We start from the raw sequence: 24433 nt of genomic DNA, 5'->3' as shown, positions 1-24433 counted from the left end.
TTAGAGCTGGATCATTGAATTCAAATCATAATGTGGATAAGATAGGGAGGATGAATTACAAGGATTCATGGAGCGGGATCAGATTACCAGGAACATAAGAGTGGATTCCTGCCCCAACCAAACCGTATTTGTGTGAATTTTTTTTTTTAAATTCAACTTAATTGGCTATTCCAAAGATTTTTTTCCTATTTTTGATGATTGGAGCTCTTAAAATGCATGATGGAATTGTGTTTTGCATTTTTTTTGATAAAAGGAGCAAAGTGAGGACCTGGAGATATATACGCTGGAGCAATCTCTTTGAAGGGATTCAGCACAAGTAGATAGTAAACATTTAAAGGGGAAAGGAGGTTTTGTTTTGTTTTTTCTTAATAGTAAATCAGTAAGTCACTCTAAATTTAAAGAAAACATAATTGGAGTTGAAGAATAAGTAGGTTTCCAATTGTCTACTGTCATTTTTCTTTGAAAGAAATAAACATTTAAAAAAATTGTTAAAAATTAAATGTGGACATGAGCTGGAGGTCTTGGGCCAGCATGGCTGCAAGCTCAGATATCATCACGCAGTTCATTATGATCTAAGGCCCAAAACAAAACCAACAAAAACTTCATGTGAATTGATTGAATACATTAGGAGCAAACATGGAAAATGAACCAGACCATGAAAATGTGGATCCGAGCCTCTGTGCCAAGACTATGGAAGAAGAACTGAATAAGTCTTTCAGTCTAGAAGCTTCACTTTCAAAATTCTCCTACATAGATCTGGACAAGGAACTGGAGCTCAAAAATGATCTGATTGATGATAAGGAATTTGATATTCCTCAAGTTGACACTCCTCCAACACTGGAAAGCATACTAAATGAGACTGATGATGAAGATGAGTCTTTTGTTCTTGAGGATCCTACGTTGTTAAATATTGATACTATTGATTCTCACTCCTATGATACTTCATCTGTGGCAAGCTCAGATAGTGGTGACAGGACCAACTTAAAAAGGAAGAAGAAATTACCTGATTCTTTTTCACTTCATGGATCAGTTATGCGACATTCACTTTTAAAGGGGATCTCTGCTCAGATAGTGTCTGCAGCTGACAAAGTAGATGCTGGCTTGCCTATAGCAATTGCAGTGTCCAGTCTGATAGCAGTGGGTACATCTCATGGATTGGCTTTAATATTTGATCAGAATCAAGCTTTGCATCTCTGTCTGGGTAGCACTAGTGTTGGAAGTCAGTATGGTGCCATCTCTGCCCTCAGTATCAACAACGATTGCTCAAGACTTCTTTGTGGCTTTGTTAAGGGACAGATTACCATGTGGGATTTAGCCAGTGGAAAACTTCTAAGATCAATAACAGATGTTCATCCTCCAGGAACAGCAATATTGCATATCAAGTTTACAGATGATCCAATGCTTGCAATTTGCAATGACAGTGGAGGCTCTGTTTTTGAATTGACATTTAAGAGAGTGATGGGAGTGAGAACATGTGAATCTAGATGTTTGTTCAGTGGCTCTAAGGGTGAAGTTTGCTGTATTGAGCCTTTACATTCTAAGCCTGAATTGAAAGATCATCCCATCACACAGTTTTCATTATTGGCCATGGCATCCTTAACAAAGATACTGGTCATTGGATTGAAACCGTCCTTGAAAGTGTGGATGACTTTTCCCTATGGACAGATGGATCCTTCTAGTGTTCTTTGCTGGCCTGGCATTTTGTGGCAGTGCATAATTATGTGAATCCCATGCTTGCCTTCTGCAGAGGAGATGTGGTTCATTTTCTCTTGGTTAAGAGAGATGAATCTGGAGCAATACATGTTACAAAGCAAAAGCATCTTCACCTATACTATGATCTCATCAACTTTACTTGGATAAACTCACGCACAGTCGTGCTCTTGGACAGTGTAGAGAAGTTGCATGTGGTTGATCGGCAAACCTAAGAGGAATTGGAAACAGTGGAAATCTCAGAAGTTCAGTTGGTGTATAATAGCAGCCATTTCAAATCATTAGCTACTGGAGGAAATGTTAGCCAGGCACTGGCTCTGGTTGGAGAGAAGGCTTGTTATCAATCCATCAGTAGCTATGGTGGTCAGATCTTTTATTTAGGGACAAAATCTGTTTATGTGATGATGCTGAGGAGCTGGAGAGAGAGAGTGGATCATCTGCTGAAACAAGATTGTCTTACAGAAGCCTTGGCTCTTGCATGGTCTTTCTATGAAGGAAAAGCAAAAGCAGTAGTGAGATTATCAGGGGATGCCAGTAAGCAAAAGGCTGTTGTTGCAGATCGGATGGTAGAAATCCTATTCCATTATGCAGATCAAGCTCTGAAATAGTGCCCAGACCAGGGAAAAATCCAAGTGATGGAGCAACATTTTCAGGATATGGTGCCTGTCATAGTTGATTACTGCCTTCTGCTGCAGCGAAAGGATCTTTTATTTAGCCAGATGTATGACAAATTAAGTGAGAATTCAGTGGCCAAAGGAGTGGTTTTGGAGTGCTTTGAGCCATATATTTTAAGTGATAAATTGGTGGGGATCACACCCCAGGTAATGAAAGACTTGATTGTTCATTTCCAAGATAAAAAGTTAATGGAAAATGTGGAAGCCCTCATTGTACATATGGATATCACCAGCCTAGATATTCAGCAGGTAGTTCTCATGTGTTGGGAAAATCATCTATATGATGCTATGATCTATGTGTACAACAGAGGCATGAATGAATTTATTAGTCCAATGGAGAAACTTTTCAGAGTCATTGCTCCTCTACTGAATGCAGGAAAGACACTAACAGATGAGCAAGTCATTATGGGCAACAAACTTCTTGTATATATCAGCTGTTGCCTAGCAGGTCGTGCCTATCCTCTTGGTGACATACCTGAAGATCTTGTTCCGTTGGTTAAAAACCAGGTTTTTGAGTTTTTAATTCGCCTGCACTCTGCAGAAGCTTCCCCTGAGGAAGAAATCTATCCCTATGTTCGGACATTGCTACATTTTGACACAAGAGAATTTCTGAATGTGTTGGCACTGACTTTTGAAGATTTAAAAAATGACAAACAAGCTGTGGAATATCAACAGCGAATTGTGGATATTTTGTTGAAGGTTATGGTGGAGAATTCAGATTTTACTCCCTTACAAGTAGGATGTCTCTTTACATTTCTTGCCCGGCAGCTTGCAAAACCTGACAATACACTGTTTGTAAACAGAACGCTTTTTGATCAGGTCCTTGAATTCCTCTGTAGTCCTGATGATGACTCCCGACACTCTGAAAGACAGCAGGTCCTTTTAGAATTGCTGCATGCTGGAGGCATAGTTCAATTTGAAGAGAGCCGGCTTATCCGTATGGCAGAAAAAGCTGAGTTTTATCAAATTTGTGAATTTATGTATGAACGAGAACACCAGTATGACAAAATTATTGATTGCTATTTACGTGACCCACTGAGAGAGGAAGAAGTCTTTAATTATATTCATAATATCTTATCCATCCCTGGACACAGTGCGGAGGAGAAGCAATCAGTATGGCAGAAAGCAATGGATCATATTGAGGAACTTGTGTCTCTGAAGCCCTGTAAAGCTGCAGAGTTGGTTGCTACCCACTTTTCTGGACAGATTGAAACAGTTATTAAAAAGCTTGAGAAACAAGTTTTGCTTTTCAAATTTTTGAGGAGTCTTCTTGACCCAAGGGAAGGACTTCATATAAATCAAGAACTGCTACACATATCTCCCAGTATTACAGAGCAGTTCATTGAACTGTTGTGTCAGTTCAACCCAACCCAAGTTACAGAGACACTACAAGTTATTGAGTGTTATCGTCTAGAAGAAACTATTCAGATTACCCAGAAGTATCAACTTCACGAAGTCACTGCTTATTTATTGGAAAAGAAGGGAGATATTCATGGTGCCTTCTTAATAATGCTAGAGAAACTACAAAGCAAGCTTCGAGAGCTGACACATGAAAATGAAAATAGAAAAGAAGATCCCTCACTGAATGAGGTTGAAGATGTCATGGTAGAGACAATTGCCCTTTGCCAGAGAAATTCACATAATTTGAACCAACAGCAACGAGAGGCACTCTGGTTTCCGCTGTTGGAGGCAATGATGGCCCCTCAGAAGATGTTCAGTTCCACAGCACCCCATCTGCATTCTGAAGCTCTGAAATCTTTGACCATGCAAGTTCTAAACAGCATGGCAGCATTCATTGCCCTTCCATCAATCTTGCAAAGAATCTTACAGGATCCAGTTTATGGAAAAGGAAAACTTAGGGAAATCCAGGGACTTATACTGGGAATGTTGGATACCTTTAACTACGAACAAACCCTGCTGGAAACAACTACTAGCCTTCTAAACCAAGATCTCCATTGGTCACTGTGTAATCTGAGAGCTTCAGTCACTAAAGGATTGAATCCCAAGCAAGATTACTGCTCTATATGTTTGCAGCAGTACAAGAGACGCCAAGAAATGGCTGATGAAATTATCGTCTTTAGCTGTGGCCATTTGTACCACTCATTTTGCCTGCAAAACAAAGAGTGCACCATAGAAATAGAGGGCCAAACAAGATGGACTTGCTACAAATGCAACTCAAGTAACAAAGCAGGAAAGCTAAGTGAAAATTCATCTGAAATTAAAAAGGGAAGGATGACCTCATCACAGATGAAAATGTCTCCATCCTATCATGCATCCAAAGGGGATCTGGCTGCTAAGAAGGCAACCTCAGAAACTATTCTGGATCCACAGCAAATACAAGCATTTGATCAGCTTTCCCGTCTCTACCGAGGAAGTTCTAGGCTGGCTCTCGTCATGGAACTCTCCCAGAATCGCAGCAGTGAGAGCTACAGGCCATTCAGTGGCTCCCAGAGTAGCCCTGCTTTCAACAGTATCTTCCAAAATGAGAACTTCCAGCTGCACCTCGTTCCCCCTCCAGTGACTGAGGACTAAAGCCTCCCTGAGGTCTGGCGCTGTAGACCCAGAGACTATTGCAAGGCAACCAAGGAAGGCCCTTCCTCTCTGCCTGACTTTGCCTATACTGCCTTTGACACTTTGGATTCAAGGTTCTGAGTTGAATTTCAGTGCCCAGAGCCTTCTCTGCACCCACCAGGCCCAACAAAGACCCTGTCTTCCACCATGTTGTTACAGCATCAGTTTGCCAGTCTGGTTGACTGTTTTGCTTCTCCAGCAAAAGGAAAGTTACATATCTCTGTCCAGCTTTTTGGAAGTGCTTTTTAGTCTGTTGGGAGTTTTCTGTTTCTCCCAAAGCCTAGATAATAGATGGTGTTCATGAGATGATATTCTGAAGTCTGTCATGTTGCTGGGTAACATGGAATTCCTTCAGCTTCTTTGGCCAGGCTGCAGTTTAACTCTGAAACGTGAAATGGAGAGAGCAAAGAACCTGCAGAGGGTTGGGGGCCTACCTTTTGATATGTTTATGTTAAACCCATTGAGTGTATGACTTGCCCTCTCTAACAATAAATGCCTCTGTGTTTCAGTGAAAAAAAAAAAAATTAAATGTGAATAGATTAGATAATTGAATTAAAAGGGAGAAAATAGGCAACCAGATGCTTCTAGGAGACGATATTAGAACCAAAGACACAAACATAATGAAAGAGAAAGGATGTAAAAAGATATACAATGCAAAGGCCACACTAAAAGAGGTAAGAGGACTAACTATACTGATATCAGAAAAAAAAAATACTTTAAAATTAAAATAGAAAAATACTGCTAAAATTATAAAAGGATGTGTTATAATGATAAGATGATTAATCCGTCAGATGTAGCAATTATACATGGATACATAGACGAGAGTGTGCCAAAATATACGAAGCAAAGAGTAAAAAAAGTGAAGGAAGAAGTAATTCAACAATAATTGTTGGAGATTATAACATTCTGCTTTCAATATTGGACAGAGCAGAAAATCAACACTGATTCAGAAGAACTGAACAACACTCTAAACCTACCATTTGTGGTAGGGTATGGCCCTACCACAAATCTTTAGAACCTTCCACCAAACCACAGTACAATAAACATTCTTCTCAAGTATACATGGCACATTTTCAGAACATACAATATGCTAGGCAATAAAATAATCCTCAGTACATTAAAAAGGATTATAATCACATAAGGTATTCTCCAAATCCCATAGACTGAAATTAGAAATCAATAAGAGGGAAATTTGTAAATTCACAAATATATGATATTATTCAAAAGTCTTAATAGGAACAGATTAAAGAAGAAATCACAAGGAAAATTTAAAAATATTTAAAGACTATTTAAATAGAAATGCAACATAAAATTTATGGAATGCAGTTAGGAAGTGCTCAGAAGGAAATTCAGTTCTGTAAAAAACTATAATAAAATCCCAATAATCTAATTTGCCTTCTTAATAAACTTGAAGAAGAAGAACAAAAAAATTCAAAATAAACACAAGAAATGAAATAATAAAAATTAGAGTATTAATGAATAAAATAGAAAAATGCAGAATATTAAAAAATAAAAAGATCATTCTTTGAAAAGAAAAGAATCAACACTCTAGAAAGACTAAGAAAAATAGAAGATACAAATGACTGAAATTAAGTCAAGAAGAAAAGGAAAATCTGAATAAAACCATAACAAATAAAGAGAATGAAGTAGTATTAAAGCACTTCCTAAAATGAAAACCCATGATGATTTCTACTAAACATTTAATGAAGAATTAACATCAATCTTTCAGAAACTCTTCCAAAAAATAAAAGAAGAAGGAAACTTATCAACTTATTCTGTGAGGCCTGAATTACTGTGACACCAAAATTAGACAATTGCAAGAAAATAAACAACAGAAAATTATCAGTTGTGAATATACAGGCAGAAAAAAAAAAACAAAAGGAACAACTCAACAAAACACTACTGTAACAAATTCAATAACAAATAAAATATATTATGCACCAAAACCAAGTAGGATTTATCCCAGGAATATGATAAGACCTTTCTTTCTTTTTTTTAATAGGTATTTTAATTAATTGGATACATAGTAGGCATATAGTTCAAAAGGAATGAAAGTACACTCTCCCAAGCAAAAGACAATAGACTAAAGATAGCTGCTATTAAACAAATGGAATGAATGAACATATATAAGATGAACTACGATCTTCCATCATATTAATTTGTTTTAAAATTAACCTTTTACAACGGAAAAACCACTTATTTGAAACTGTAGAATCAGAGGATTATGTATGCCATTTAAGTACTACTTCAGGACTACTTCAATAAACATAAAAGAATATGTTTATTGGTGGTATTTATGTGTGAGAAGAGGGATGTTTACTGTATAAAGGTCAGGTTTCAGGGGACATGATTTAGCAGTAAAGTTTTTATATCATGCAGAGGAAACAAGTTTGAAGATTACCTTAGAAATGCTAAATAAACTAGAATTATATTTATTAAATATTATACATTCCATCCCTAAGTCCATTCTAAGTGTCTCACATCAAAGGAAGCTATGGAAGTTAAAAATTTAACTAAGAAAGGAACTCAGACCAACTGTAAAGTTTCTGATATCCATTAAGTTTACCACCTGTTTTAGTTTGTTAAAGCTGCCGGAATGCAACACACCAGAGATGGATCAGCTTTTAAGAAGCTACACATTTTTGTTTAATTAACAATGTATAGCTCTTCAGAGGGTAGGCAATTAGATTGCATCTGCGTTTCTCTGTCACATGGGAAGGCACATGGTGACGTCTCCTGGCCCTCTCTCCTGGCTTCTGGGGTCTAACGGCTTTCCCCAGGGTGATTCATTTCTGCATCTCCAAATGTCTGGGCTGAGCTGCAAATGCTGAGATGAGGTATGCTGAGCTGCTGAGCTCACTTCTGACCCTTCTTTTAAGCCTCCAGTTAATTAACTTAAACCTCACTCATTATGGAAGACACTCCCCTTACTTGACCGCAAATGTAATCAGCCATAGGTGAGATTCATAGTCTGATGATTTAAGTTCACAGAAAGAAGAACAATGGGGCATCAACACTTGGTCAAGTTGACACCTGGACCTAACTACCAAACTACTATATATAAAGAATATACTTCTTTATATAAGTATAATTTCTATATAGAACATCTCATTTTCTGACAATGAAGCATTTTGGTATTTACATTAAAAACCCTATTCCATGGATATATTAAGAACCATATCTGAGCTTTAGTTCTGTTCTGCTGTCTCAGTCTACATCTGGCAGAGTGTAGCATTAAGGTAGCATACAAAAGCATCCATGTTGCTTCCCAAGTCTGTTAACTGTTCCGATGAAGACACACAAGAATAATGGTCTGTTAACATATGTGGCAATTTCGAATTGTTCTCTTGATAATGTTGAGAACATCTCGCTGGTGTCAGGAATTTCAGCTTTTTAAATGCAGAATTTGTTTCATCAAACTGCATTTTACACTTTGTATGTATGGCACATTAGAAAGATTTTATTTAATTAAGCAACTCGCTCTAGTTTCTTTAGAAGGAGTTTTAGCCTCACTGGTGGGCTTTTGTTTTCTCCTCTTGTTCCTTTTCACAATATTGAAATATCACATTTCTATGTTCATTTTCCATTTCCAGATTTCCGAAATCTAGGTTAACACCTATATTTTCAGTGTTGACTTCTCGGATTTGTTCAGCGGCTGTACAAGCCTCAGCATTTTCTCCAAAATTAACTTTTTCTTGACTTTTCAGTGTTAGAATATCTACAATTGCACATCACATCTCCTCTACCAGAACGGCTTTCTCACAGATTGGGGTAATATTTTCAATAGGACTTATGATTGGTTCAAGATGTGCAAGGCATATCCAATATCAAACAAGTTTTTTGGCATCTGGAATATTTTTAACCACAAAATGTCTTACTTACTTTTTCAGTAAATAGTATCTGTTTGTCTTCTTCTGCCAGGGTAGTCCAGAAAAATCCAACTGCTTTTTCATTTTGCCCTTCAGGTTCTAGCTGAATAAGTATGGAGCTAGGAGGCCTTTTCAGCACTCTGCCAGCTTTCCACTCAGTCATGGATTTTTCTCTCTTCTGCAGTTTCTTGGGCTGAGCTGATCTGTGAAAAGTTGCTTTGGCTGCAGTATGTCCTTGCTGGTCAATGAATTTGGACTTTCCTATTAGTTTGGTATTAGCAAATGAAGCTGGTCTGGCTATCATTTCAGAAGCCAGGTTTCTTGATGATGATTCATTTCTTTTATGTGTCTTAAGAACTGACTTGGACCCAAGATAAATCTGTTTTTAATTGTAGTAATCCCTTTCTAGTAGGCCCTTTCTGGATTGTAAATTGGCAGAAGTTCTATCGATGCCCTGTTTCACCTTATCCTATTATGGTGGTGAATTCTATTAGGAGGTCGCACAAGTCGTCTGTCCTAACATGCAGTGCTTGCAGATTTTCTGGTAGTTATGTTTGACGCTCTATTTCTTATCACTGCTGGTGTTTACAGGCTGAAGTTCTGTATCTTCAGAGATAGTAGTTGAAAGTTTTTGGGTTGTCGCAGAACTCGCATCTTTAACTTGTAGGGGTTTTCTATGAATTAACCGTGACTGAACAATCTGGCCACAATAAGATCCAAATACAGGTTGCTTTGGGATAGTAACAGCATCTTACTATGTAGTGGGGCGCAGCAACAGAAAGATCACACAACATCAGATTGCAAGCCAATTAGGAGTCTTTATTAGCCGGCTGGCATCTGCCCTCCGTCCCCACTACTGGAGTACCAGAGTGCAGCCCCCAGCCTGATTTTGTGCAGGCTTTTAAAGGTATAAACCACATCCTGGGATTTTTGAAGCAAGTAAGCAAGCAAGCAGGTACAGAAGCCAAAAAGGAGCGGTTAGCTCTTTTGTAGTAACAGGATGCTTGCTGGATTTTGTGACCCTGATTTTAGCTAAGTTTTTAGCAATAGAACATTTTTTCAACCCTTCACAATTATTATTATTATTATTTTTGGTAGGCATTTGGTTTTCTTTACTACTTTTTTTTTTTTTTTTAAAGTGACATCCCTGCCTAAATCTCATATGTGGATTTTGGGGATCGTCTTTAATTGGTAACAACTAAATAGTTTGTTAACTTCAAAATCATGTGTATCCACTGCTATAGTTGAACTGGTTAATTCATTAGAAGGTTTTAGCGGGATATAATTTATCCCATCGTTATAATATTTTTGCTCCCTTTAGGTCTTTTGATATTTCATCAACCACTTTTAAGTTTCAGGACTTTTGTCCCTTCTTGGACATTGAGTTCAGTTGTCATCATTCTCCAGTCTTTATTGAATAATGTCTGATCTTCCTCTTTGTTTTGGAAACGTGTTTTTCTTTCTAATAGAAGTTCCTTGAGATTTTGTCGCTCTGCAGGACAAGCCACAGACGGCGTTATCCATCCACTTGTCGCTGGTCTCACAGATGACAGGAACGAGACTTGGAGGCTCTCACACAACTAGTCAGATGTGAAGCTGGAGGGACCGCGGCACCCAGGAACAACGACCCGGCGGGCACCGCCCCCTCCCACCACCACTCCGGGCGCAGCGCAGCCCCTCACCCGGGAACCCGCCCGGCCCTCTGCGCCCGCAGCAGCTTCTGGCGTCTCATCGCAGCCCGCCGGCGCCTCCCATTCGCCAGGAAGCTCCCAACAAGATGAATTGATTGAAAATTTGGAACTTGCTTATAGTTTTCCATTAAGAATCACTGCCAATTTATGGAACTGTTGAAGAAAATGGAAGGCTTTGAATTTAATGATCTTGTATTTTATGCCACTGTTTATAGACTGAGTCATGGAAGAGTTTACAAAGCTTTAATCTGTTAATTTCAATTTCTTGTTTTCTTGAAACAAAAGGAGGTTTTTCCAAATATTCACAAATCAAAGAAAAATCTGGCTCTGGAAATGACTTTTTCTCACGATATCCACAGAATATGAGAGAGCTAAATCTGAGGCTCCAAGGAAAGAAAACTATTATTTGCTAGCCGGCCCAGACAGTAAAGACTATATATTGAAAATGAAACTTTTTATAATTCAAGCCAATAAAAATACGCTTTCTTCTAATGTAAATCGACGTTCAGGTTTTCGTTACCATTGATGGCATTATATAATTGAGAGCGCAAAAGCTATAGAAACACTTTTGAAGAATGCTCTGTTGATATCGACAAATTAAGAAGTCCATTACAATTCCAATTTCTGCCATACTTCTTTTAATTCAAAGTTAGTATTAGTGACTTGGCACAAGAGTTGGTGAATTTACTTAACATGGACAGTTTTGATACTAATATACTTTTTATTTACAGTCAAATGAGTTTTTCTCAAACATGGATCAGTTTAGTCAATGGCAATAAAAATATTAAATGTAATTTTTTTTACTCCATTTGACTTTTGAACAATTTACGTGTATGTTTGGGAAAAACTGAGTATTTGAATCTACTCTTTCAATTACATAAAACCTAACTATACATCAAGTATTCCTAATTCAAGCATGGCTTCTAAATTGAGATATGCTGTCAATTTGAAATAAACACCAAACCAGAGACCCGGGTTCAATTCCCGATGTCTGCCCATGCAAAAAGTAAATAAATAAATAAACACCAAATTTCTAAGTAAAAATAGACTGTAATATATCTTAATTTTTATGTTGAACACATGTTGAAATGCTAATGTTTTGGGTTTATTGATTTAAATAAAATGTGTTATTAAAATTATTTCTTTTTTTTCTCTTTTGCTAACATGGTTTGCATATACTTCCACTGGAATGTATTGATCTCTGATCTATCTGGTTCATAAAAGCATGGGTAGTGTGTTTCTAAAACGTTTTTTTTCTGCTTTGTTTTTATTAGAGAAGCATAGATAAATAGAAAAATTAAGCAGAATATACAGAGTTCCCAAAAACCCCTCCTCACACACACAGTTTCCCTGTTATTAATACATTGCACTAGTGTGGTACTTTTGTTAAAATTGATAAAACAATATTGCTGCGGTCCAGCCGCAGTAGAGGGAACGGGCTTGAAGGTGTGGAGGGTCGTTGGCACGAGAAGAACACCAAGAGACAGCTTAGAGAATTTTTCTCTGAGAAGAGTTGCTTAGATTTATTTTTGCTTAACTGATTTTATACCCTTATTCTTGGCAAGAAAACAGGTATCACAGGATCATGGTTGTGTCATGGCTTACATTTTAGGTAAAGTTACAGGTTCAGGGAAGCAAAGCGAAAGTACACATTCTGATTTTCTTAGGAACATTTACACAAGATTTTAATAGCAGCAAGATATTGGCTTAAACCGCAGACATTGTGTTTGCAGTTTTCTGAGTTTAGACTTTCTTTTCCTATTATTCTACAGGTGAGGCAATATGTCAAGACCTATTTTAATCTGGTTAAAGGTTAGCTTGTTTTGATTAAAAGGTTACATTGTTTACTTAGATTTTTTATTGTTTTATAGCAATGGACCGGTGCCGTGGTGGGGAGTAAATTTCTAGGATGGCTCAATGCAGGGTTTTTTAATCGTAAGTGTTTACTCTTTATAGGGTACTTTTCTGTGACTTGTTCTAAAAGCACTTCTGCCTGCTGTATCTGCAGCATGACTTGCTTAATGGGGGCGTCCCAACCTAATTTTTTCCAAACAGTCATTAACAAGGTTTTGCAATTTGTACAATTTGTATCATTTTTTCCAATTCTTTTGCTTTCTGATTCGTTTTGATATAATGCTTGGAGCACAACCAGCAACAAGAAACACACAATTAGTGTCGTTAATCCCAGTATTTTTCTATTACACCATTTTATGCCTCGTCCTCTTTTGGGGCATTGAAGGCCTTGCCTACCGCCTTTCCTTCCAGGGAACCGTGTCAAACCGGGGAGGAAAAAGAGGACGCGGCACAATATTATTATCATTATAATATTAACGCCATAGTTTACCTTAGGGTTCACTGTTCGCATAATAAATACAGTCCTAAGTTTTTTATTTTGTTTTGTTTTCTAGTAAAATATATACTGCCTAAAATTCACCCTTTCACCTGCATTTATATAATTCAGCTATGTTAATTACATTCACAATATGGTGCTACCATCACCACCATCCATTACCAAAACTTTTCTATCACCCCAAACAGAAATTCTTTAGCAATTAAGTATTAATACCCCATCCCTACAGTTGAATAAGTCTGTTTGATTTACTTCCCTCTATCTGTTCTTGTCTTTTCTAAAATTACATTTACTATGGTCTTTAAGTTCTTTAGTAAATAAACTGTTTGATAGCCAAGATGAAGGTATTTATATTGTAGACTTTTGATTTTTCATGATAAAACAGTCCCCATACTCTGTATTCATAAAATCATCTTGTTATATTTAACATAGATGTGTGTGTATGTCTATAACTATATCTTCCTCCTTCCAGAAAGTATTTACCTATTCTGATTGGGCTATTTGATAGCTAACTGAAATGATACATGCACACCCACAACTTTTTGAAAATTGTGGTTATAAGTAATACTTGCTAATAAAAATTAAAAAATAAAATAAAATAAAAACGTTTCAATAAGATCACATCTTTAGAAAACAAACCATATCACCAATGATAATCTATTTGTCTCATTGTGCTGATTCACAAACTACAGTTTTTACCAGTGAAAATCTAATTGTAACATTTCTTTTTCTTATTATCCAAGACACGGGTGTTAATTGCAATAAGTATAGCTAAGGTACAGGTAGTAGTTTACTGATAGCATCTAACTTTTATAAGGTTTCCAATTAAATGCAAACTGATCACATTTGGAAATAGAAAGTCTGAGTAGCACAACTCACTACCATTAGCTTGTAGCTTAAAATTACACACATATATATATTATACTTTATATAAAAATATTTTAAGTAACTTTAGATAATTTCATTCCTACAGCCTCCTTAATATTCTGACAGTTCTTTGGGGTGAGAGCCAGCAATAAAAAAAAATCCACGTGTTTATATACTTTTGTCCAATGTGAACAGTTACCTGAACATTTAAAAAAAATCCACGTGTTTATATACTTTTGTCCAATGTGAACATTTACCTGAACATATTGAAGTATGCAACAGTAGAGCCAAGTGCTTTAAAATAGAAAGTTTTCCAAGTGCTTCTTTTTGAAAAGGAGCTAAAGCAAAGACTTAGTGTCAACAATAACAGGAAGACTCCATTGTTTTTTCTAGTATTTTCATGTTCATTTAAATTGTGCCAAACATATATCTGCAGATAAACGCCTGTGTTCTAAGTTATACCTGTGTGATACTAATATTGTGTAATTTCTTTAGAAACATAAGCAGCTTAAGCACAGCATTCAAAACCCTCTTTTATTTTTTTTTAATTAAAGAAGCTGTGGGTCACAGAACAATGATACATAAAATGCAGCTTTTCCATATGCCACCCTATTATTAACCTTTTCATTCTAGCGTTCCATTTGTTACCATTGTTGAAATCACATTTTTATAATTGTTTTACTAACCATAGTCCATGGTTTAACTGAGGGTTCACTGTTTGTGTTGTGCAGTTCTTTGGATTTCTTATTTAATTTTTATTGTAGTAATATATAAATATATACATATACATCCTAAACTTTATTAACCACATTCAAATATATAATTCAGTTCTGTTAATTATTTTCTCAATATTGTGGTACCATCACCACCACCTGTTACTAAGACTTTTCCATTGTCCCAAACATAAGTTGTACATTTTAAGCCTTAACTCTACATTTCTTATTGTCATCACATCCCCAAGAAGCTATATTCTAGATTCTGGCTCCATGAGTTTTGCTTAATCTAATTATTTCATATCATTGAAATCATACAATATTTGTCCTTTTCTGACAGTTCACTCAACGTGATATCCTCAAGGTTGATGTATGTTTTCATTATATCAGAACTTCATTCTTTTTACAGTTGAATAAGCCCATTTTATATATATGCCACATTTTGTTTTGCCATTTGTCTGTTGATGGACCCTAAGGTTGCTTCCAACTTGGGCAATTGCGAATAAAAGACAATGTGAACATTGGTGTGCATTCATATTTTGAGTCCCTGCATTCAATTTTTAGGGAGTATATACCCAGAATGGGGTTGTCAGGTCATATGATAATTCTATGCTTTACTTTCTGAGGAACTGCCAAACTGTCTTCCACAGTGACAGCATCATTTTATAATCCCACCAGCAACAAATGAGTGTTTCTGTTTTTCCACATTTACTCCAACGTTGCTATTTTCTTTTTTTTTTTTTTTTAATAAAAGCCATTCTAGTGGGTATGAAATAGTATTTTATTGTGGTTTTGATATGTATTTCCCTAATAGCTAATGATGTTGAGCATCTTTTCATGGGCTTTTTGGTCATTCGCACATCTTCTTTGGAGAAATGTCTATTCTTTCGCCCACTTTAAAATCGAATTGTTTGTCTTTTTGTTGTTGAGTTGAAGGATTTATTAAAATGTTTTTTAATAAAGTATTTTTTATTATTGAGTTGAAGGATACTAAAATCTTCTGTTGTTTTGAATGCTGGAGTTTTGTTATAAGTTTTAAGATTAGGAAGTATGAGTCTTTCAACTTTGTTCTTATTTTGCAAGATGGCTTTGGCTACTCAGAATCCCTTACCTTACCATGTAAATTTGATGATTGACTTTCTTTTCTGCAAAGAAAGTTGTTAGAATTTTAATTGTGATTGCATCATATCTGTAATTGCTTTGGATTGAATTGTCATTTTAATATTTAGTCTTCCAACCCAACATTATGGAATATCTTTGCATTTATTTGTCTTCTTTGGTTTATTTTAGCAATGTTTTATAGTTTTCTGTGTATGAGTCCTTTACATCCTGGTTAAATTTATTCTTAGAAATTTGATTCCTTTAGTTGCTATTCCAAATAGAATTTTTCTTGATTTCTTCTTCTAATTGTTTGTTCCTTGTGAATAGAAACACTACTGATATTTGGGGTGCTGATCTTGCATGCCGTTGAATTCATTTATTAGGTTTAGGAGTTTGTTGTGTATTTTTTCCAGAGTTTTCTGCATATAAGATCATGTATTAGCAAATAGGGAAGTTTTCTTCCTTCCTTTCCAATTTGTATGCCTTTTATTTCTTTTATTTGGCTAACTGCTCTGGCGAGAACTTGCAGCACCATGTTGAATAACAGTGGTGATAGGGGTCATCAATGTCTTGTTTCTGACCTTAGAGGGAAAATTTTAAATATTTCGCCATTAAGTATGACATTAACTGTGGGTTTATCATACATGTCTGTTATCATGTTAAGGAAGTAAGAAGGCATGCTAGATATTATTGTGAAATGTCTTTTTTTTTTGCATCTATTGAGATGACCATGTGATTTTTGCCTTCCTTCTATTAATTGGCTTATTCCATTAATTGATTTTGGTATATTGAACCAATCTTGTGTACTTGGGATAAATCCCACTTAATCATGGCGTGTAATTCTTTTAATGTGCCCTTTAGATTCAGTTTGCTGGTATTTTGTTCAGGAATTTTGTAACAAAATTCATGACAGATATTGATCTATAATTTCCTTTTTTGAGTGTGGTACCTTAAGAGCGACAATCTAATAGGATGAATTAGGGAGTGTTCCAAGCCTCTTCAATTTTTTAAAGAATTTGAGCAGGATTGTTGGTAGTTCTTCTTGGAATGTTTGATAAAGTTCTCCTCTGAAGTCATCTGACCTGGGTTTTCCTTTGTTGAGAAATTTTTGATTACCAAATCATTCTCTTTACTAGTTATTAGTTGGTTGAGATCTACTTTTTCTTGAGTCAGTGTAGGTTGTGTGTTTCTAGTAATCTTCCCATTTCATCAAGATTATCTAATTTGTTGGCATGCAGTTGTTCATAATATCCCCTTTTTATTTCAGTGGGATTGATAGTAATGTCCCCTTTCCATTTCTGATTTTAATCATTTGTGTCCTCGGTCTTTTTTTCTTTGTCAATCTAGTTAAAACTTCTGAATTTTACTGATCTTTTCAAAGAACCATCTTTTGGTTTTCTTGATTCCATTTAATTAATCTCTGATCTAATCTTTGTTATTTCCTTTCTTTTATTTACTCTGGGTTTAGTTTGCTCTTCTTTTTCTAGTTCTTCCAGTTTTGAGGTTAGGAAGACATACAATTTCTGACTTGAAATCCTTCTTCTTTTTAAATGTAAGCACTTAGAGCATTTAGAGTTTTAAATTTCCCTCACAGTACTGCTTTTATGTAATCCCATCAGTTTTGGTATTGTGTATTTTCATTCTCTTCAAGACCTTCCTAATTCCTCTTGTGATTTACTCTTTAATCCATTGGTTGTTTAAGAGTACATTGTTTAATTTCCACATATTTGTGAATTTTCCATTTCTCCTTTCTGTCATTGACTTCTAGCTTCATTCCATTGTGGACAGAGAAGATACATTGTTTGATTTCAATATATTTTAATTTATTGAGATTTATTTTATGACCTAAGTTATGGTCTATCCTGGAGAATGATTCCCTTGCATTCAAGAAGAAAGTATACTCTGTAGCTGTTAGGTGAAGTGTTCCACATATATCTGATGGGTCTAGTTGCTTTAAAGTATCATTCAAGTCTTTTATTTTCTCACTGATCTTCTGTCTAGATGTTCTATTTATTACTGAAAGCGGTGCATTTAAATCTCCCATGATTAATGTAGAGTCATCAATTTCTCCCTTCAAATCTGTCGATATCTGCTTTTTATATTTTGGTACTCTGCTGTTAGGTGCATATATATTTCTAATTGTTATGTCTTGTTGTTGAATTGATCCCTTTATCAATATATAATGACTGTCTTTGACCCTTACAACAGTTTTTGACTTAAAATCTATTTTATCTGATACTAGTACAGCTACCCCATCTCTCTTTTGCTTACTACTTGTATGGTAAATTTTTTTTTATTAAAGAAATTATAAGTTTACAAAACAATCATGAAAAAATGCAGGATTCCTGTACATTACTCCACCGCCAACACCTTGCCTTGGTGTGGAACATTTGTTACAGTTGATGACAGCATTTTTAAAATAATTTGTACTACTTTTTTTTAACAGTTATTACCTTTGTTTTAACTGATGAAAGACTATTAAAATAATAATCATCTAGTATTTACATTAGGTGTATTTTCCCATATACCACCCTACTATTGCCACTTTGTGTTAGTATTGTGTATCTGTTATAATTCATGAAAGAACCTTCTTATACTTAAAGTATAGTCCATCATCCACAATACATCCTTTTATATCCATTTGCTTTCAACTTACTTATGTCTTTGAATTTAAGGTGAATTTCTTGCAGAAAGCATAGTTAGGCTATTCTTTTTTATCCGTTCCTCCAGTATCTGCCTTTTAACTGAGAGTTTAATTCATTAAGTCCATTAAATGAACTTAATCCATTTAAGATAAAGTCACTACTGATAATTCAAGAATTTTTCTGCCATTTTGTTATTTAGTCTTGTAAGTTTTATGCTTTTGTATCTCTATTCCTCTATTAATGCCTATTTCATATTTATTTGATGTTGTGCTTTGAACCATGTTTAGTCCCTCCTCATTTCTATCTGGATATATTTTCATATATTTTACTTGGAATTGAAATTTAACATCCTAAAAACATATAGCAATCTTATTTGATTTGATACCAATTGATTTTAATAGCATACATGTACTCTGTTCCTGTACCTCTCTATTTCCCCAGCTTTTTTGTACTTGTTACAAAATATATCTTTGTATATTATGTGTCTAAAACCCTAGATTCATCATTACTGTTTTGCATTTGCATTTTAACACCGTAGGAAATAAGACATGGATTTACATACCAAAAAATATTTAATACATAAGTACTGGCATTTATACCAAGCCAAATTATTACCTGCACTCAAGATCTTTATCTCTTTAGGCTGCTTTGAATCACTGTCTAGTGTCTTTCCCTTCCAGTCTGAAGAACTCCCTTTAGCGTTACTTGTAAGGCAGATCTAGTAGTTATGAACTCCTTTAGCTTTTGTTTATCTAAGAATGCCTTAATCCTAATTTTTGAAAGAAAGTCTCACCAGATATAAAAATCTTGGTTGGCAATTGTTTTCTTTCAGTACTTCAAGTATTTCAACCCTCTGCTTACTTATCTCCATGATTTCTGATGAGAAATCAGCACTTAATCTGATTTGGGCACCCTTATATGTAACATGTTGGTTTTCTCTTGCAACTTTCAGAACTCTTCTGTTTTCTTCTTTTTTTTTTTACATGGGCAGGCACCGGGAAATGAACCTGGGTCTCCAGCATGGCAGGTGAAAACTCTGCCACTGAGCCACTGTTGCCCACCCTCTCTCCTTCTCCTCTACATTCAGAAGTTTGATCAGCATGTGATGGGGCATATTTTTTCTGTGCATTTATCCTGATTGGTCTCTCTAGGTTTCTTGGATGTGACTCTTCATGTCTTTTGCTATTTAGGAAATTTTCTATTATTTTTTTTCTTAATATTCCTTCTGCCCCTTCTCTTTTTCTTCTCCTTCTGGTACACCCCCAGTGCACATATTGGCATTCTTTGTGGTATTTCATAAGTCTCTTATGCTACTTTTATATTTTGTAATTCTGTTTTCATTCTGATTCTCAGCCTGACTCATTCAAATTGTCTTGTCTTTGAGTTTACTAATTCTTTCTTCTGTCCATTCTTCTGCTGGATCCCTTCTGGGAATTTCATTTTAAGTTACTGCACTCTTCAACCCCGGTAGCTCTGTTTGGTTTCTTTTCAAGATTTATTTTTGCTCATTGAGACTCTCATATTTTCATTCATTGTTTTCCTTATATCTTTTTGTTCTTTCTCTGTATTTTCCTTCATCTCCCCTTCATCTTCTATGTTGTGTTTTCATTTCGAATTGCCTCAAGATATTTTGTTGATGTTTTCTGGATTTTTATCTTCTTCCCTTTGATGGCCATCATTTTTTATTTCCTTATTTGTTTTGTAATCTCTTGTCACATACTATATATTTTAGTGTTTTTAAAATGCTAGGTTTTAACATCCCAGAGATGTCTGTTTCTTCAGTTTGTAACCAGCTGGTGATATGATGTTTTTCTAATTGTTTGATTCAGGTTATGGGATTTGAGAAAGGAAGGCCATGAAGGTAAAGCATACTTTCCACACATTATATCAAGCATGTATGCTATCAACACTAACATAACTTATCACTAAGGATGTTAACACTTATTTTCCAGCTAAGGTAGTTTTTGCAGCTTTCTCCACTGTAAAATTATTTTTTCCTTTCTATACTGTACTCTTTGGAAGAAAAAGTCACTAGTACAGCCCACACTCAACAGACAGGAATTAAGGGGGAGGGTGTCTATGAGTATTTGGAATTCTTGCATATAAAAATATTTTTAAAGACCAAAGTATGTCTTCCCAACTGTTCTGTAAGTTCACTAATGTCATTATATGAATACCTTCTGGTTTAAGAACTACAATAGTCTATACAAGAAATAGGTTGCTCAATTAATATTTATAGAGTGAAAAATGAGAAAGCTACCACTCTTTGCAGAGGATAAAATAAGTGAGCCTCTCTAGTCATAAAAAGAAACATACTATATGCTTCATCCATATATCTGAATCTTGCAAAACCAATGGAAGTCAAAGTATCAACTTTCTTCTGGGCTTTTGCATACACTGATAACAGAGAAAGTCTTGTGAAGGGCAGACAATAATCATGGTAGCTTGTTCATAAGGATTTGTAGAGCTTGCCACTGCTGACAAACTATTTAAGAGCTAAGTATATGAGTTATTACTAAAGAGTAAGTTTACTTCATAAGAGGATCAAATAACATGGGCAATGGGGGAGTGTGAGACATATATATGATTACATTTTCTATAGGTTCATACATAGATTTCTTCTTTTACAATAGAGAAAAGTCCCAGATATATATTAGGCAAGAAATTGTGATATGTTTTTCAGTTTTTTGATTCACGTATAGTAATTTGTTTTTGAATTCATAAAATCAAAGGTTCTGGCTACTTTTACAAGAAAGGAAGCAATGGAAAGAAATAATGATGTTAATGAATTTTTCATAAACAATCATAAGGATTAAAATTATTTTAATTGTAATAAACTGTAGATAATTTATTCGTTTTTTTTCTTTTTTGGGGGGGGGATTCAAATTCTAGCCAGCTTCCCACAAAGACAAAACCCTAAATTATGAATTAAAGAATGAGTGAATGAGCATAGCTAGAAAACAAAGGGGGCAACTCTGGGTGAGCAAAGATTTAAGTAATTGCTTTTTCAGGGATATTTTTTTATGGCTATTGTATTAGTTAGAGTTCTGTAGAGAAACAGAATCAACAGGGAACACTCACAAATGCAAAATTTATAAAAGTGTCTCACGTGACTGCAGGAACGCAGAGTTCAAAATCTACAGGGCAGGCCGTGAAGCCAACGATTCCAATGGAGGGTCTGGACGAACTCCACAGGAGAGGCTCGCCAGCCAAAGCAGGAAAAGAGCCTGTCTCTTCTGAATCCTCCTTAAAAGGCTTCCAGTGATTAGACTGAGCTTCACTCATTGCAGAAGACACTCCCCTTGGCTGATTACAAATGAAATCAGTTGTGGATGCCACCGCTGTGATCTTGATCTAATTCTATGATATGTCCTCATTGCCACAGACAGGCCAACACTTGCCCAACCAAACAGATATCACCATTTGGCCAAGGTGACACATGAACCTGACCATGACAGCTATTAAACTATTTTGTGGATGGAACTACTAAAAATAAGTCTGACAAACTTCTATCTTCCTTATTGGTATCATCACAAAACTTTCCCTTTTAACTATATCATGCTTAACATTATCAATTCTAGATATTTACTAAATTCTTTCCTCTTGTTGAAATCTTCAGAATATTCTAACCCATAGTAAAAACCCATGGCAGAATTAAACCTTTAAGTAAATTAATACGCTGTAACAATTAATCAGATTATACTATTATTGAATGATCACTTACCTCCAAAATCATTTTGCTTTGTTGCTAGAGGTAAAATGAAAGAAAAAAAAAAAAGAGCAGCAGCAGCTCTTTATTTAATCTTTTATTGAACAGCAGACTTTGTGGATCAGACTTTCATTTCTCTTAGCCCAGTTTAGATCTCCCCTGCATTAAAGATTCTCATTGATTTCAAAAGAACTGAACTGAAAGATAAAGAGTGAAATGAAAAACTGAACTTGTCTGATTTTTATGATTTTGTCATATATTTACTTACTACACTTGTCCTTCTCTTTGTCAGAGCATCTCCAAAGGAAACAATTATGGCAGAAGGGTCCTCCTTTCTTGCTTCACCTCTCAAATGCCTGATTTTCCAAAGGGAGTAATTTGTGCTAGGTGTTAACTAAAGTTAGATCTCAAGAAGTTCCCAGAATCTTAAGTTTCAGATAGCATTTTCTAGTTCATGCTCATCTATACATGGACAAATGACAAGATCAGCTTAGAGAAATAAAGAAAACATGGTCTATATACCCAATTTATTCATTCATTCAGATATCATTTCATTCGACTCAGGGTTCTCACTTATCAGATTTCCTGTGATAGGAAAAAATTTTGCAGTGTTAATAGAAGAGCATGTGTAGTGTCTGCAGTCATGTTATTTATAGTGTCTTACTTTCCTCCTTTCAACAGATGTTTTACTTATAGACCTTGACTAACTAGCCCTGCTACAGTAAAGAAGACTGTCAGCTAAAATACAAAGAGAAGCAAGAAGTTATTTGTGCTTAAGCAAAGTGTTCAGAAGAATGCTTGAGTAACCCCAATCCAGAAATCTCTAGGAGGAAAAGTACAAATAAAAACACACGTCTCCCTTTTAGAGCTGCAAAACAGCCATGAGAACCATGACCTTTGGAGATGGAAACACCCCTGGGGGAGCTTCATGAAACAAGAAGCCTGGAGAGAAAGCTAGCAGACATTGCCATGTTTGCCATGTGCCTTTCCAGTAGAGAGAGAGAAGCCCTGAACTTCACTGGCCTTTCTTGAGTGAAGGAATGCTGAAATACTCATAAAGCTGGTAGCCCAAGGGGAGCTGCCTCCTGAGGCCTTGCCCCCGTGAGCCTGCATGACAACCCAACAGTGATCTTCACCATCCAGTTCATTGGCCTTCCTCAGCCCATCAAGAGTACGGTCCTCAGAAAGGTGTCTGAGTGTGACATAGAGAAGCAGATTCTGAAGATTAAGGAGGGTCCAAGCTTTGTGTTCCTGACCTTCACTGAAGCTGTCACTAGTTCCTGGATAGACATTCGGTCCATCTTCTTCTTGTTGCTGGTGATCCTGGAGCTGAGCAACATGATAGGGACCATGCAGTGCATCATCACCCCACTCCAGGACACCTTCTCCACCCCCAGGAAACACACCAAGCTGCTCACAGATACTCCAACCTATGACCATGCCTCCACCCATGGCCCAGATTCCACTGAGACTCTTATGCAGCCCTAATCTATGACCTCTTCTTACCTCTTGTCACCCAGTCAGACCTCTGACCTTGATCTAAACCTAATGTTTTCTCTAGTGTGTGTCTCTGTGTTCATATACCTGCACAGCCTCTTCTTCATTTGGCCTTCAGGTATCTACATCATAAAACTGCTGGATGACTACTGGATTGTTTTACCCATCATCATCATCATAATCACTTTTGAAAACATGGCCATGACCTGGGTCTATAGTGCCAAGAAGAGATGTTCTGGGCTTGGGTTCTCACAAAGGTTGAGCCTATGGGGAGGGCTGACTCCTTTTTTGTTCTCTCTACCATTAACCAATAGTCAGGGATCCTTGCCTTTAGGGACTTCTGGGAAATTTTTTCATTTATTCATTTATTTAATATATTTATTGCATGCTTAATATGTGCCAGGCACTGCTTTAGTTACTGGAGATACGCACTATTGAATGAAAAAAACATCCCAGTCCTCATAGGGCTCACATTTTAGTGGTGGATATAGACAATAACCAAATGGAAAATAAAAATGAAAAAATTAAAATATAGGGTGGTGATACATTTCAGGAGGAAATCAAAGGTTAAGGTAAGATGAACAAGAGTGGGTTTACGTGTGGGTGCCAATTTAGATAGGATTGCAGGTAAGGCCTCTTTGATAAGAACCCATTTGAGCAGACCCTTGAATGAAATGAGGTAGGGAGCCATAAGAACATTTTGAGAAAGCAGCAGAGGAAATAGTAAGTGCCAAGGCCCACAAGAAACACGTGCATGGAGTTTTAAAGGAAGTCAGAGAGGCTCAAATCGAGCATGTGAAGATAAGACTGTCAGGAGATGAGGCCAGAGATGCAAAAATTCAGATCATGTAGGGCCTAGTAAGCCATGATGTAGACTTAACTTTTTATGCAGAATGAGAGGGGAAGCATTAGAGGGTTTTGAGTAGGTGAGTGATATTATTAGATTTAATTTAAAAATAGATCTTTTACTTCTGTGTGGAGAATAGAATACAAGGAGTTGTGAGTGAAGGAGGGAGAAATGCCAGGAACTAGTTTA

The 24433-nt window shown here is 36.0% G+C and overlaps 2 pseudogenes; one reads left to right on the top strand and one right to left on the bottom strand.

The window, feature by feature from the left end:
* Positions 1 to 511: 511 nt before the first annotated feature.
* On the top strand, positions 512 to 5462 carry LOC143642626 (vacuolar protein sorting-associated protein 8 homolog pseudogene; annotated as a pseudogene).
* A 2705-nt stretch (positions 5463 to 8167) lies between these two features.
* Positions 8168 to 23352, bottom strand: LOC143690668 (cytoskeleton-associated protein 2 pseudogene; annotated as a pseudogene).
* Positions 23353 to 24433: the final 1081 nt, after the last annotated feature.

Source organism: Tamandua tetradactyla, chromosome 7 (genome assembly GCF_023851605.1).
Source record: "Tamandua tetradactyla isolate mTamTet1 chromosome 7, mTamTet1.pri, whole genome shotgun sequence".
Taxonomy (NCBI): Eukaryota; Metazoa; Chordata; class Mammalia; order Pilosa; family Myrmecophagidae; genus Tamandua; species Tamandua tetradactyla.
This window is presented reverse-complemented; position numbering and strand designations above follow the sequence as displayed.